The sequence below is a fragment of the Schistocerca cancellata genome, chromosome 6 (assembly GCF_023864275.1).
Source record: "Schistocerca cancellata isolate TAMUIC-IGC-003103 chromosome 6, iqSchCanc2.1, whole genome shotgun sequence".
Classification (NCBI taxonomy): domain Eukaryota; kingdom Metazoa; phylum Arthropoda; class Insecta; order Orthoptera; family Acrididae; genus Schistocerca; species Schistocerca cancellata.
Genome location: NC_064631.1, coordinates 168,646,199 through 168,661,869, shown reverse-complemented (window position 1 = coordinate 168,661,869; position 15,671 = coordinate 168,646,199).

Below are 15,671 nucleotides of genomic sequence, written 5' to 3'. Positions count from 1 at the left end.
TTTAAATCTCTCTCTTTTAGAAAATGCTTTTAGGCTATGAAAGTGAATAAAATTCCCATTTTTAAAGGAATTTGTTTATGATTTCATCAGTTACTCCCAGGCAACTACTTCCATGCTTACACAGTGTGATTAAATGTGTTAATGTTCTTGATGAATCACTAGTAAATATAATAAATTCTTAAGAATATTCGTTGAAAACAAATCACGGTTCATTATTGATGGCTATAGGTTGTGTTATGTACATTTTTTGCGCATATTAAACTTATGGGAAAACGCTACGAACTTATACACCAACCTAGTACAAGATACAATGTCGCGTTCTTTTACGAAATATTGTAGGAGAAACTCGAGCGAAAACGAAAAACGTAAAACAAACGTTAATGGCAATGGAAATGAAGGTACTAAGACAGATCCAATAAGTTTCCATGCGGGACAAGACAACAAATGTATCGATAAGGGATCAGCATATAATACAAGATATACATAAAAGAGACAAGAAAAAGAAATTGGAAGGATAGTGTAGGAAGGATGGACCCCAGAAATTTGTAAACATGGACTACCGCCAGGGAAACGACTGCCCTGATGACAAGCCAAGAGATGGGACAACAGCTGCTGCAGTACATCGACGCAATGAGACGGATATACAGGAGAGACACTAGTCAGCAAAAGAAGAAGAAGAAGGAGAAGAAAAACGAAGAAGCCATGTTTACTGCGGTGCGCCCTGCTCTGCCAATGTGGGCGTGCACTTCGCATCACGCAGGAGTGGTTACCCCGCAGAGAGCAGCTTTCAGTAGTTCCCGACATCAGCGAGTTGCCTCCGCCTCTCACAGCCAGCGCTGCCCCGTCACCCCCTCCCCGGACCTCACCCTGCTACACCGCCCCGCCCCTCGGTAGCGACCAAGCGAGCAGCTAATTGAATCCGCTAATTTATTCCGGCAGCGGCGGCGGCGCAAGTCGTACGAAACACTGCGCTCGCTTGCTGGCCTTCTCTCTGCTCCCTCGCCTCGCGACGTCTGCGGTCGCCGCTGCTTGGCGGCGTGTTTCCCGCTACCCACCCCCACCCCCGGCACCCCAAACCACCCCAATGGGTGCTTATAGCGCGCGTCGCGTCGCTACGGGCGGGAACCGCCCCCTCCCAGCCCCTTAACAGGCAAAACTTGCGCAATTACGGAAATTGCCGGCTGAAGGCGGCAAGTGGCTGACGCCTCGCGGTTGCTACGCTGGCCGCCGCTGCCGCTACCAATGTTGCATACCCGTAGCGCCCCCCTCTGCCTACCACACTCTCACACCAGTTAACCGTCGGACAGCACCTTGCATCTCGTTTCCGTGGTGAACTTGCGGTCTGTTTGGTCTTAAAACACCCAAGTCGCAGTCTCCTTCGTTTCCGATTTCCTTATAGACGAAAGAGCAGTGCTGCTAATACAGCCCGTTGTAACACACAAGGTCGATCATCATAAAATTGTGAAATTTGAGTTTCCGCTGGTTTATGAACTTCTAACAAGGTATAGGAATGAGAACGGCTCTTTCGCGACGGTCCTATTATTCTACATCTACATCTCCATCTACATACATACTCCGCAATCCACCATACGGTGCGTGGCGGAGGGTACCTCGTACCACAACTAGCATCTTCTCCCCCTTTTCCACTCCCAAACAGAACGAGGGAAAAATGACTGCCTATACGCCTCTGTACGAGCCCTAATCTCTCTTATCTTTGTGGTCTTTCCGCGAAATATAAGTTGGCGGCAGGAAAACTGAACTGCAGTCAGCCTCAAACGCTGGTTCTCTAAATTTCCTCAGTAGCGATTCACGAAAAGAACGCTTCCTTTCCTCTAGAGACTCCCACCCGATTTCCTGAAGCATTTCCGTAACACTCGCGTGATGATCAAACCTACCAGTAACAAACCTAGCAGCCCGCCTCTGAATTGCTTCGATGTCCTCCCTCAATCCGACCCGATAGGGATCCCAAACGCTCGAGCAGTACTCAAGAATAGGTGTTATTAGTGTTTTATAAGCGGTCTCCTTTACAGATGAACCACATCTTCCCAAAATTCTACCAATGAACCGAAAACGACTATCCGCCTTCCCCACAACTCCCATTACATGCTTGTCCCACTTCATATCGCTCTACAATGTTACGCCCAAATATTTAATCGACGTGACTGGGTCAAGCGCTACACTACTAATGGAGTATTCAAACATTACGGCATTCTTGTTCCTATTCATCTGCATTAATTTACATTTATCTATATTTAGTGTTAGCTGCCATTCTTTACACCAATCACAAATCCTGTCCTAGTCATCTTGTATCCTCCTACAGTCACTCAACGACGACACCTTCCCGGACACCATAGCATCATCAGCTAACAGCCGCACATTACTATCCACCCTATCCAAAAGATCATTTATGTAGGTAGAAAAGAACAGCGGACCTGCCACACTTCCTTGGGGCACTCCAGATGATAGCCGCACCTCCGATGAAGACTCACCATCGAGGACAATGTATTGGGTTCTATTACTGTTATTAAAGACATTCTCGGAGTTCTTGCCGCGTCAGTGCAGAGAAAACATTGAGCTCTCGACGATTGCTTCGTTAGGAGCAGCTGAGTGTCTAAACTGCTTTTTCTCTTTATTCTTATTTCAATTCTTCACCATGGGGGCGGAATGGCTGCGGGTAGAAACCGCTCTTCAGCCAAAGAATACATAAACTATATTCAAAGATGGTTAAATATATAAAAGGTGACAATAACAGATGATTTGGTAAAAAATATACAGATGGGCTATGTTGACGATTTTAACATAATAACAAGTGAGATTAAATGAGGATTTTGTAAAATATACATAAATGGAAAGTACTGATCGTTGTAAAACTCGTTTAACGATTTTATAGCGCAGTTAAAATATTGTACTGATGAAGGTGAATGATACCATGGTGTAATGGAGATGGTAGGTGACACATGAAAAAATTTTTATGATGAAGGTGTAATGATGAGTATGACTATGGTGCTCTGCAGAACCGCAGGTAGCGACTAGATGTCAGCAAGGTGGATGAAGGAGCAGGAGAAAATGGGACAGTGGTGTGAGGTGAAGCGTTGTGATTAAGTTTGGGTAGAAGAGTATATTCAGGACGAATTTCATTGTTGGGGAGTGGGAATTTGCTAAAATTCGGGTGGGAGTAGATGGATGAGACATGGAGGTGCATAGAATGTGGAATACGGACTTAGTGGTGCAGCAGGGTAATGACCGGGCTTCATTATTAGAGGTTGAGGGTCTCGTTGCTGAGACAGGGTTTTGCGGTTGATCCGAAGGTGCTCCAGGAAGAGAAGAAGGTGTCGGAAGTGGATGAGTTCGTACTGGATGCTAGTTGGTAGAGGCAGGAGGATACGGAAGGGTAGGAGGAGTGCCTGTCTTTCCAGGATTTCAAGGGACTTACAGAATTTAGGCGAGACAGAGATCAATGCAACGTTAGTGTAGGTTTGGATGGGGAAGATGAGGGATTTATAGATGAGGATAAGGGTAGAAGGATGTAGACCTCAGGTGCAGCCTGTTAGCAGCTTTAGTAGGTTTCGGGCTTCGTGTTAGATGATAAGGGGGTATTCGTTCCGTATCAGTTTTCTGTCGAGGGTTGTACTAAATACTTTACTATGCCCAAAACAGCTGCTGTCTTGACATTTTATAGTCCACAGACGGCTTCTGATTCGTCAGTAATAATGAATGCTGTCGCAGTTGGTGTCAACGTCTGCACAGGTAGTGCCACTGCTCCCTTAGTAGCGTTACCATTGCGACGAATATTACTGCCTCTTCTCTACATCGAGGTTTCCCTTCCATGAACCGCTGAGATTATATCTGCTGTCACAGTTGAATTTCTTCTCAAACACCCTTGTTTCTACAGCCTTTTTAATTACGGAGTACCAGCAAGTAGGAATCAAGGGAAGAACTTTTGTTTCGTCAAACAGTTTGTTGTGTTTCTTTGTAAGGCTGGGTCTCAGCAACTGCAGATTTCCTTATTTCTCGATTTTTAATATTCCGTTGATGTTCTGCATAGCTAAATTCTAAAAATCCTGCCGTTTTATTCCCTAGATATTCAGGTATATGCTCGCTTACCTAAACTCTTCTAAAACTGCGTCTACAAAGCCAACGAATTTTTTCTCCTTAGGCTTTGGGTATACTACTAAAAGGCTATAATAGAGTTTCGATGCATAGGATGCCACCTTATTTATTAGTTCAATCGAGAACGACGAAATTACTTGTATGCCATCAACACTATATGAGAGCCAATCTGAGCTCACTAATCACAGTAACGATGCGGAATCCGCGCAAAAGCCTTAGAGTACCATAATATTTATAATACAATGCACTTTACCCATTTTCATGTTTCTTCATCTCGAATTGCGCGCTATTCAGAATAAAGCTTCAAATAATTTTATAAAGTGACATGTAAGACTCGTGATCTATACATGTTCATAATCTGAATGAAATTACTAGACTTGGGTGAGCTACTCTAACATTATCTCACCGGCCAACGTAGGGCCCAGTCTGGTCGGTTAAGGCCGCTAATCATTTGTTAGATTTCATTAATTCTTACGTTAATCTTTGCAGGTCAATTTTAAGTAACTAAAATTGTAAGTATATATGCATCATAAAAGATACATTCTGCAGCAGTTTCTGTTGGTTTATTAGACATTTGAACATTAAATATTAATGCTAGAATAAATACGTCTATGCGTCCAATCTAATATAGGATCTCTGTCGTTGCCCGGTGACAACTCTGCCCACTCTCACCTCATTCCCACACTCCTTGTCCATGCGAAATGACAATTTATCACTTGTGGAGCGAGTAATCTACCTTTCCTGCGGCTTGCGTAGCTACATCAACACATGCGGTTTTAAATTATGTAATAAACTGAGTGTCACAATGAGATATAAACGCCACAGTAGGTACGACTAAAATAGTACGGGTAGCGTCCTGAGTAGGAGGGAGTCTCACAAGTTGCAGTTTGGATTTTGCCTTAGATTTTGAGGACTGTCAGTGCTATAGATCATCCAGAGTATCTCTGTTCACGTCTGCAATGGCCTTTAGCTCTAGTGGCATGGAAAGTGGCGCAGAACCATTTTCACGGCTGAGCTAAAGTCAGCCCGCTGGATATCGCCTCTGCCAATACTGCAGTGTAGCAATTTGTGGCAGTTTCAGTTCCTCACCGCGGTGCCCCACACCAAAGGCGTGGCAGTGGATCAGCCTTCATGAACGTTAGGCATTTAGACTGACTGCCGCATTAACAACAGCCTGGCCCCCTTCATCAGAAGCCACTCCAGAAGCTTCCAGGCAATACAGGAACTCGGCTCCTTTGCAAACTCACCGCTTCTCCGTGGAGTTTAAGCCCCAGGTGCAGTCTATTGTCTTCGGCGCAGCATAGCTCTATCATGACGTTCAGCACGCACCAGTCGTTGCCGTACAAATCACACAAATACGATTCCCAGAGAAGCGTTTCTGAAAATGCGGAAGGTAATGGAGGCAAGGCCGATGAAAAATTAAGACCCATTCAAGGAATTTGTTGACCTCGAAAAAAGCGTTCAACAATGTAAATTAGTGCAAGATGTTCGAAATTCCGAAAAATGGGACTAAGCTAAAGGGAAAGATGGGAATATACAATACGTACAAGAACAAGGGAATAACAATATGACTGGAAGATCAAGAACGAATCGCTCAGATTAGAAAAGTTGTGAAGTATGAATGTGAACTTTCGCTGCTAATGTTCAATATATACATCGCAGAAGCGACGATAAGACACATATTAAAAAAAGTTTTGCAGCACCTCGGTTCCGAGAGTTCCGGAACCTGTACAGAAAATTGGAATAGAGATCAACATAAACACCATTTCCGCCCTTTTTATTGCTCATGAAAACCACACATTGCATGTCGTACCACCATACAGCGGAACCATCAGAGGCGGTGGTCCAGATTGCTGATACCTAGTAGCACGTCCTTTGCACTGATGCATGCCTGTATTCGTCGTGGCATAGTATCCACAAGTTCATCATGGCACTGTTGGTCCTAATTATCCCACTCCTCAGCGGCGATTCGGCGTAGATCCCTCAGAGTGGTTGGTGTGTCAAGTCGTCCATAAACAGCAGTTTTCAATCTGTCGCAGGCATGTTAGATTGGGTTCATGTCTGGAGAACATGCTGGCCACTCTAGTCGAGCGATGTAGTTGTCCTGAAGGAATTCACTCACAAGATGTGCACACGTTGGGGGCTCGAATTTTCGTCCATGAATACGAATGCTTCACCAATATGCTGTCGATATGGTTACACTATCGGACCGAGGATGGCATTCACATATCGTACAGCCGTTACGGCGCCTTCCACGACAACGGCATAAGTCGCCTCCACATAATGCCACCCCAAAACATCAGGGAACCTCCACCTAGTTGCACTCGCTGAACAGTGTGTCTAAGGCGTTCAGCCTGACCCGGTTGCCTCCAAACACGTCTCCGTCGATTGTCTGGTTGAAGGCATATGCGACACTCATCGGTGAACATAACGTGATGCCAGTCCTGAGCCGTCCATTCGGCCAGCCGCAGTGGCCATACGGTGCTAGGCGCTTCGGTCTGGAACCGCGAGACCGCTACGGTCGCAGGTTTGAATCCTGCCTCGGGCATGGATGTGTGTGATGTCCTTAGGTTAGTTAGGTTTAAGTAGTTCTAAGTTCTAGGGGACTGATGATCTCAGATGTTAAGTCTCATAGTGCTCAGATCCATTTGAATCTTTTGAACCGTCCATTCGTCATGTTGTTGGGCCCATCTGTGCCGAGCTGCACGGTGTCGTTGTTGCAAAGAAGGTTATCGCCATGGACGTCGGGAGTTGCGCATCATGCAGTTTACTGCGCACAGTTTGAGTCGTAACATGACGTCCTGTGACTGCACGAAAAGCATTATTCAACATAGCGGCGTTGCTGTCAGGATTCTTCCGAGACATAATCTGTTGCTAGCGGTCCTCCACTGCAATAGTAGCCCTTGGGCAGCCTGAGCGAGGCATGTCATCGACAGTTCCTGTCTCTCTCCGAACAACATCGCTTTCGTTCACTCCGAGACGCCTGGACACTTCCTTTGTTGAGACCCCTTCCTGGCACAAAGTAACAAAGCGGGCGGGATGGAATAGCGGTATTCGCCGTCTAGGCATGGCTGAACTACAGGCAACATGAGGCGTGCACGTACTTCCTGGTGGAATGACTGGAACTGATCGGCTGTCGGACCCTCTTCGTCTAATAGGCGCTGCTCATGCATGGTTGTTTACGGTGGGTTTAGTGACATCTCTGAACAGTCGAAGGGACTGTGTCTGTGATGCAATATCCACAGGCAACGTTTCTCTTCAGGAGTTCTGGGAAACGCGGTGATGCAGAAGATTTTTTGATGAGTGTACAAGAATGCTACAAGAATAGAATTAAAAGTCAAGATCAAAGGATATCAATGATGAGTTTCGCTGATGACATTGTTACCCTCAGTGACGTTGGATTATAGGATCTGTGGAATGGACATAATAGTAAAATGAGTACGGAAAATGCATTTTTTCGAATAAATCGAAAAGACGAAAGTAATGAGAAGCAGCAGAAATGAGAAGAGTGAAAAACTTAACATCAGAATTTGGGATCACAAAGCAGACTGCTACCTCGGCAGCAAAATAACCCATGGCAGACGGAACAAGGACGACATAAACTGCAGATTAGCACAGGCATAGTAGGCATTCCTGGCTAGGAGAAGTCTACTAGTATCAAACATATGCTCTTATTTGAGTAAGAAATTTCTGAGAATGTACGTTTGGAGAACAGCATTTTATGGTAGTAAATCGTGGACCACTGCATATCTGGAACAGAAGAGATTCAAATGGTTCAAATGGCTCTGAGCACTATGGGAATTAACTGTTGAGGTCATCAGTCCCCTAGATCTTAGATCTACTTAAACCTAACTAACCTAAGGACATCACACACATCCATGCCCGATGCAGGATTCGAACCTGCGACCGTAGCGGTCGCGCAGTTCCAGACTCTAGCGCCTAGAACCGCTCGGCCACCTCGGCCGGCGGAACAGAATTTGAAACATGGTGCTACAGACAAAAGTTGAAAAGTAGGAATGAGGAGGTTATCTGCAGAATCAGTGAGGAAAGAAATATATGGAAAATTGTGACAAGACGAATGGACAAGATGATATCAGGGAATAACTTCCATGATACTGGAGGAGGCTACATGGGGTAAAGCTGTAGCGGAAGACAGAGATTCGAATACATTCAGCAAATAATTGAGGACTTAGGTCGCAGTTGCCACTCTGAGAAGAAAAGGTAGGCATAGGAGAGGAATTCGCTGCGGGACACATCAAAACCAACCAAAAGACTGATGACTCGAATAAGAATGCAGTGCATATTTTGGCAGACAGCACACACGCACCGTAAACACTAGTGCCACCACACAACGAAATATGAACAACGCTAGAATTATCGATAGTGACAAATAATTACGTGCAGAGGACATAAAATGAACTTTGTCCCTTTATAGTTTAACCATGGAGAAAGTATAATCCTGAGTAGAATTTAAGAACTGGTCAGTCTTTAGCATCAGTATCACACACGCTTACAACAGTCGAGTAAATTTGTAATTCCAGGACGCTGTCCCGGCACCGGACCTGCTATGCAATATATCGCGTACGCAAGGTATCATGTGGCAGTACATTAATGGAGCTGTCGTTTGCACTCATATAATTCATGTGACAGGGTTTAGGAAGTCTCGGAAATCGTTAGGGGCTTCAGTAATCCAAGATCCACTGTGTCAAGAGTGTGCCGAGAATACCAAATTGCAGGCATTACCTCCCCAACACGGACAACGCAATGGCTACTACTCTTCTCACGATCGACAGCAACGGCACTTGCATAGAGTTGTCAGGGCTAACAGACAAGCAACGCTGCGTGAAGTAACTGCAGTCATCGATGTGGTACGTACGGTGAAATTTGGCGTAGTGGGCTATGGCAGCAGACGACCGACACGAGTGCTCTTGCTGCTAACAGTACGACATCGACTGCAGCGCCTCTCCGATTCATGAACATATCGACTGGTCCCCAGACGACTGGAGAAGCGTGGCTTGCTCAGATGAGTTCCGATTTCTGTTGGTCAGAGCTGGTGTGAGAGTGTGGCGCAGACCTCATCAAGCCACGGAACCAAGTTGTCAACAAGGCAATGTGTGAGCCGATGGCGACTCCATACGGATGCGGGCTGTGTTTACGTGGAATGTACAGTCTCCTCTGGTCCAACTAAACGGATCATTGACAGCAAATGGTCATGTTCGACTACTAGTTGAAGACCATTTTCAGTCATTCATAGACCTCATGTTCCCATTCAACGATGCCATGTCACCAGGCCACAACTGTCTGAGAGTAGTTTAAAGACTATTCTGACCGATTCGAGTGATTTAGTCACCCAAATGGCCCGAACGAAACCCACTGAACATTTATGGAACGTAATTGAGAAGTCAGTTCGTGTACAAAATCCGTTCGCAATTATGGACGGCTACTGAGACAGCATGCTCCAATATTTCTGCAGGCAACTTCCAATGACTCGTTGAGATGATGCCACGGCGAGTTGTTGCACTATGCGTGCAAAAGGAGGTCCAACACCATATTAGGAGGTAACCCACGGCTTTTCTGACATCATTGTAAGTGACATTATAAACAGGATGGAAGTTTCTGCTTACTTTCTCCTCGGAATCCTGCTCTCTCCATGGTAAGACAACAGAGCGACAGAGTTAATGCCACCTCATCCACTGGTAGTTAATAGTGCCTATCGGTAACTTCTGAAATTGGCCAGCTTTGGTTGTTGTGTGATGTCGCTAGTGTTCACAGGTTGAGTGTATGTGTTCTCTTTCGGTATATGCCCTCCACAACAATATTTCAATTTCTTTGCATAGGGCTCTCTCGTTGCATTTCTACACTTGAAAATGACAGACTGTACATCTGCCAGAATATCGGCTGTCGTCGTAGACGTCACCAGTCTATATTCCCAGTAAGTTGTTCGAACACTATACATTTCCTGAAACAACAAACTGAGAACGCTGATCCCAGATGAACATTGTATCCATAGATGAATGATGCTATAAACTATGATGTAAATAAGTATGGAGGCATCCGAAAAGTATTTTCCGCTAATTTGCAGAAAGAGTTGCTAGTCCAACAAGAGGTTCAAAGGTATATATATATATATATATATATATATATATATATATATATATATATATATATATATAGGGTGGTCCATTGATAGTGACCGGGCCAAATATCTCAGGATATAAGCATGAAACGAAAAAAACTACGAAGAAAGAAACTCGTCTAGCTTGAAGGGGGAAACCAGATGGCGCTATGGTTGGCCCGCTAGATAGCGCTGCCATAGGTCAAACGGAAATCAACTGCGTTTTTTTAAATAAGACCCCCCATATTTATTACACATTCGTGTAGAACGTAAAGAAATATGAATGTCTTAGTTGCACCAATTTTTTCGCTTTGTGATAGATGGCGCTGTAATAGTCACAAACGTATAAGTACGTAAAATATTGGCTCCCCACGAAATTCCAGATATAAAATCATGATCTTGAAACAAATCAGTATTATTCATACTCTTTGACTTCACTACCATTACGTTTAAGGACATTGGCTCATATTTTATTTGCCAACGTAAACCTGTTCTCACTAAATATGATGTGCTCCCACAATTACTAATCTGTTACAAGATGGTGATTTTTCATATGCCATTTCGTGGGGAGCCAATAATTTTCTTAATTTATGGCCAACTTTGAGCCTGACAACTTGTTAAGTGTCCTACAATATATGTTAAGGACGTAAAATCTAATAATGGGAAATGGCATAAAAGGCCGAAACGTGGTTATACTTAAGTAAACTATACAAGAGTCAAACGGCGGTTTGTTCCTTTAAATAAGTTGTCATTTTGGATGACGTAACTGAGCAGGAAGAATAAAGTACTACTTTTTAGAAATGATTTTTAGAGAGACGGCTCAGTTGAAGACACGTAATTGGGTTGAGTATTTTACTGCAAGTGCTAGTTTAGTAATTAGTGTAGTGTAATGATTTTATCTTGTTTAAAAATATCTATGTGGTGGAATCCAGAGTGAATTGTCAATCATGTGTTCAGTAACCTAAAATCTTAATTCCTCTATTGTTAGCCAAATATTTCATTTGGTAGGCAAAGAGTAAATTGTAACGTAAGGGTTTCATTGTGTTCAATACTATCCACGTGTTCATATCAAGGAAGAATTATTAGTCTTGTGTTCAGCATTTTATTTGGTTTTCTCCATGCACTATCACTTATAGTACTTCACAAAAAAAAGGCAAAGACCAATTCCGATGTAATTCATACATCATGGACAAATGTAAGTTTTATGGTGTGAGACAATGCTAAGAAAAAGACGTAACTTATGTTAGTAGGATTTATTTCTGTGTTATTAAAAGGGATTCAGTTGAATTACAAAATACCTTCCCATTCATTTACAAATATTTCATGAATACACTATTAGGTGAAAGATAGATTTGGCAAATCCTGCACTGACACATCTTGAACTATTGCGTCGACAGTGAATCACAGTTTTGAAAAAGAACAAAATTTTCATTTGCTTATGTTGTACAAAATAAAATATGATGAAAAAGGCAAACTGCTGCGCAGTGATTTATTACAGCTCATCGTTCAGCCTATGCAGCGCAGACATTGCAGAGCCGAGTTATCCGTTGCAAGGTAAGAGTCTTTTGTAGGGGCTAAATGAACTTTTTGAGGGAATTTTAGGAACAGATTCCTTAATAAAAATATCAGATAAATTGAAAGATGCGTTTCTCTAATAGGGCACATCTAGAATATGTTGTTAGTCACCGTGTGTGATTCTTTCACGATAAAGTCATTCTGAGTATTCTTGTGAACCATTCTATATTTTCAGTCTGATTTGCTGACAGTAAGATTCATTTTGGGTTAGTTAAAATCACATACTGGAAAAGTAATATGCACATAAATGTTCGCGTTCAGAAGTAGGAAAAAAAAGGCGTTTCTAGATCAAACACTGTAATCGGAATTCTGGGACACTTCTTTCACACAGCTAGCGTGAGGTTTAGTTTACCAGTTACAAACGAAAAGCTTATAACTTTCACCTGCAACCCTTTTCTGTTACTTTTTGGTTTCCTAGTTAGATGAAGAAGCTATGCTCTGCAACTGTACTTGCAATGAAAACTTCCTGATGTGGTTTGATCTTTTGCTTGTATTTTCATGTATCAGTAACAACATAAGTATTTTCATGCTGCATAGCATGCTGCAATCAACTGCAGTTATTTATGTATTGTAATTATTCACTGTTTGTGGTAGTATATTTGTGCTTTTCGTTCGTCATTGTATCCATGTGTAATATTGCGCCTAGAACGACTAAATTCAAATCATGTGTTATGAGGACTGGGAGAAGCAGCTTCTAACGACCTATCAAATGCAGAGACAAAGAGTCGACAAAGGTCTCCAAAGGGTAGTGATTCAAGTAAGGTAGGCGTAACAGTCACGGACAGGCATGATCAGCGTAGTAATCTATCAGTAATTAGAGATGAAACTGAGAACGTGGTAGGAGGTGTCACACGCGAAAATATTCTTGCAGGACGTGATGTGTCACAATAAGCTAACTCAGCGATCGAAGGTTCGTATCTTGCTACGTTGACATCAGCACGAGATAGTACAGCTTTCCTCTCTTCCAGTAGAAGCGCAGAACTTGGTAATAAGGATCCTTTACATGTTATACAGACTAAAGTAATTTCACCCTCTTTACACAGCTGTATTGCAATTGGATGTTTAGATGTTTTCCATATTTTCCTGGCATGGCCAGGGGGAACAGAAGAAAGTAATATAGGGCAGGAAGAGAGTTTCAAAAGACAGGAGGAGAACATTAGAAGAGAATCAAAAAAAGGAAACAGAAATGACCTTTTAGTTAATTGTAAGAGTTTCAAAACAGATTAGGAATTAAGTGTGTGAAGATGTCAGCTCAGATATAAACAAAGTTCCGATAATAATTCAGATGACTGTCAGCCATCCCTGTTCACAGATTCAAAAGAATTTTAATCATTGCAACTTTTCAGCTATCAACATTATGAGCCACATAAGCAACAAGTTAAGGAAATTAATGAAGAGCTTTGTCACATTCAAAAGGAAATCGATAAGGCCTGTAATAATAATAGGCGAGACCGCGTCCATTTAGCAAATTCTGATGAGCAAGGAAACTTATGCCAAGTGGGAAAGCTTACTCATAAACATGACACTTTTCAGAGATAAAATAGCTCAGAAACAACTTGTTTCACGAAAGGAAACGCATGCCCATATATCAATGATGGTTTTGAGTACAAGCATTTTTGTCACTTTTTTTTTTTTTTTTGTCATCAGTCTACTGACTGGTTTGATGCGACCCGCCACGATTTCCTTTCCTGTGGTAACCTCTTCATCTCAGAGTAGCACTTGCAACCTACGTCCTCAATTATTTGCTTGACGTATTCCAATCTCTGTCTTCCTCTACAGTTTTTGCCCTCCACAGCTCCCTCTAGTACCATGGAAGTCATTCCCTCATGTCCCTTCTCCTTATCAGTGTTTTCCACATATTCCTTTCCTCTCCGATTCTGCGTAGAACTTCCTCATTCCTTACCTTATCAGTCCACCTAATTTTCAACATTCGTCTATGGCACTACATCTCAAATGCTTCGATTCTCTTCTGTTCCGGTTTCCCCGCAGTCCATGTTTCACTACCATACAATGCTGTACCCAAGACGTACATCCTCAGAAATTTCTTCCTCAAATTAAGGCCGGTATTTGATATTAGTAGACTTCTCTTGTCCAGAAATGCCTTTTTTGCCATAGCGAGTCTGCTTTTGATGTCCTCCTTGCTCTGTCCGTAATTGGTTATTTTACTGCCTAGGTAACAGAATTCCTTAACTTCATTGACTTCGTGACTATCAATCCTGATGTTAAGTTTCTCGCTGTTCTCATTTCTACTAGTGCTCATTACCTTCGTCTTTCTCCGATTTACTCTCCAACCATACTGTGTACTCATTAGACAGTTCATTCCGTTCAGCAGATCATTTAATTCTTCTTTACTTTCACTCAGGATAGCAATGTCATCAGCGAATCGTACCATTGATATCCTTTCACCTTGTATTTTAATTCCACTCCTGAACCTTTCTTTTATTTCCATCGTTGCTTCCTCGACGTACAGATTGAAGAGTAGGGGCGAAAGGCTACAGCCTTGTCTTACACCCTTCTTAATACGAGCACTTCGTTCTTGATCGTCCACTCTTATTAGTCCCTCTTGGTTGTTGTACATATTGTATATGACCCATCTCTCCCTACAGCTTACCCCTACTTTCTTCAGAATCTCGAACTGCTTGCACCATTTTATATTGTCGAACGCTTTTTCCAGGTCGACAAATCCTATGAAAGTGTCTTGTATTTTTCTTTAGCCTTGCTTCCATTATTAGCCGTAACGTCAGAATTGCCTCTCCCGTCCCTTCACTTTTCTTAAAGCCAAACTGATCGTCACCTAGAGCATTCTCAATTTTCTTTTCCATTCTTCTGTATATTATTCTTGTAAGCAGCTTCGATGCATGAGCTGTTTAGCTGATTGTGCGATAATAGTCGCACTTGTCAGCTCTTGCCGTCTTCGGAATTCTGTGGATGATGCTTCTCCGAAAGTCAGATGGTATATCGCCAGACTCATATATTCTACACACCAACGTGAATAGTCATTTTGTTGCCACTTCCCCCAATGATTTTAGAAATTCTGATGGAATGTTATCTGTCCCTTCTGCCTTATTTGACCGTAAGTTCTCCAAAGCTCTTTTAAATATCGATTCTAATACTGGATCTCCTATCTCTACTAAATCGACTCCTGTTTCTTCTTCTATCACATCAAACAAATCTTCACCCTCATAGAGGCTTTCAATGCATTCTTTCCACCTATCTGCTCTCTCCTCTGCATTTAACAGTGGAATTCCCTTTGCACTCTTAATGTTAGCACTGTTGTTTTTAATGTCACCAAAGGTTGTTTTGACTTTCCTTTATGCTGAGTCTGTCCTTCTGACAATGATATCTTTTTCGATGTCTTCACACTTGTCCTGCAGCCATTTCGTCTTAGCTTCCCTGCACTTCCTGTTTATTTCATTCCTCAGCGACTTGTATTTTTGTGTTCCTGATTTTCCCGGAACATGTTTGTACTTCCTCCTTACATCAATCAACTGAAGTATTTCTTCTGTTACCCATGGTTTCTTCGCAGCTACCTTCTTTGTACCTATGTTTTACTTCCCAACTTCTGTGATGGCCCTTTTTAGAGATGTCCATTCCTCTTCAACTGTACTGCCTTTAGTACTTCCGTATCCCACTTCTTTGCGTATTGATTCTTCCTGACTAATGTCTTGAACTTCAGCCTACTCTTAATCACTACTATATTGTGATCTGAGTCTATATCTGCTCCTGGGTACGCCTTACAATCCAGTATCTGATTTCGGAATCTCTGTCTGACCATGATGTAATCTTATCGAAATCTTCCCGTATCTCCCGGCCTTTTCCAAGTATACCTTCTCCTCTTGTGATTCTTGAACAGGGTATTCGCTATTACTAG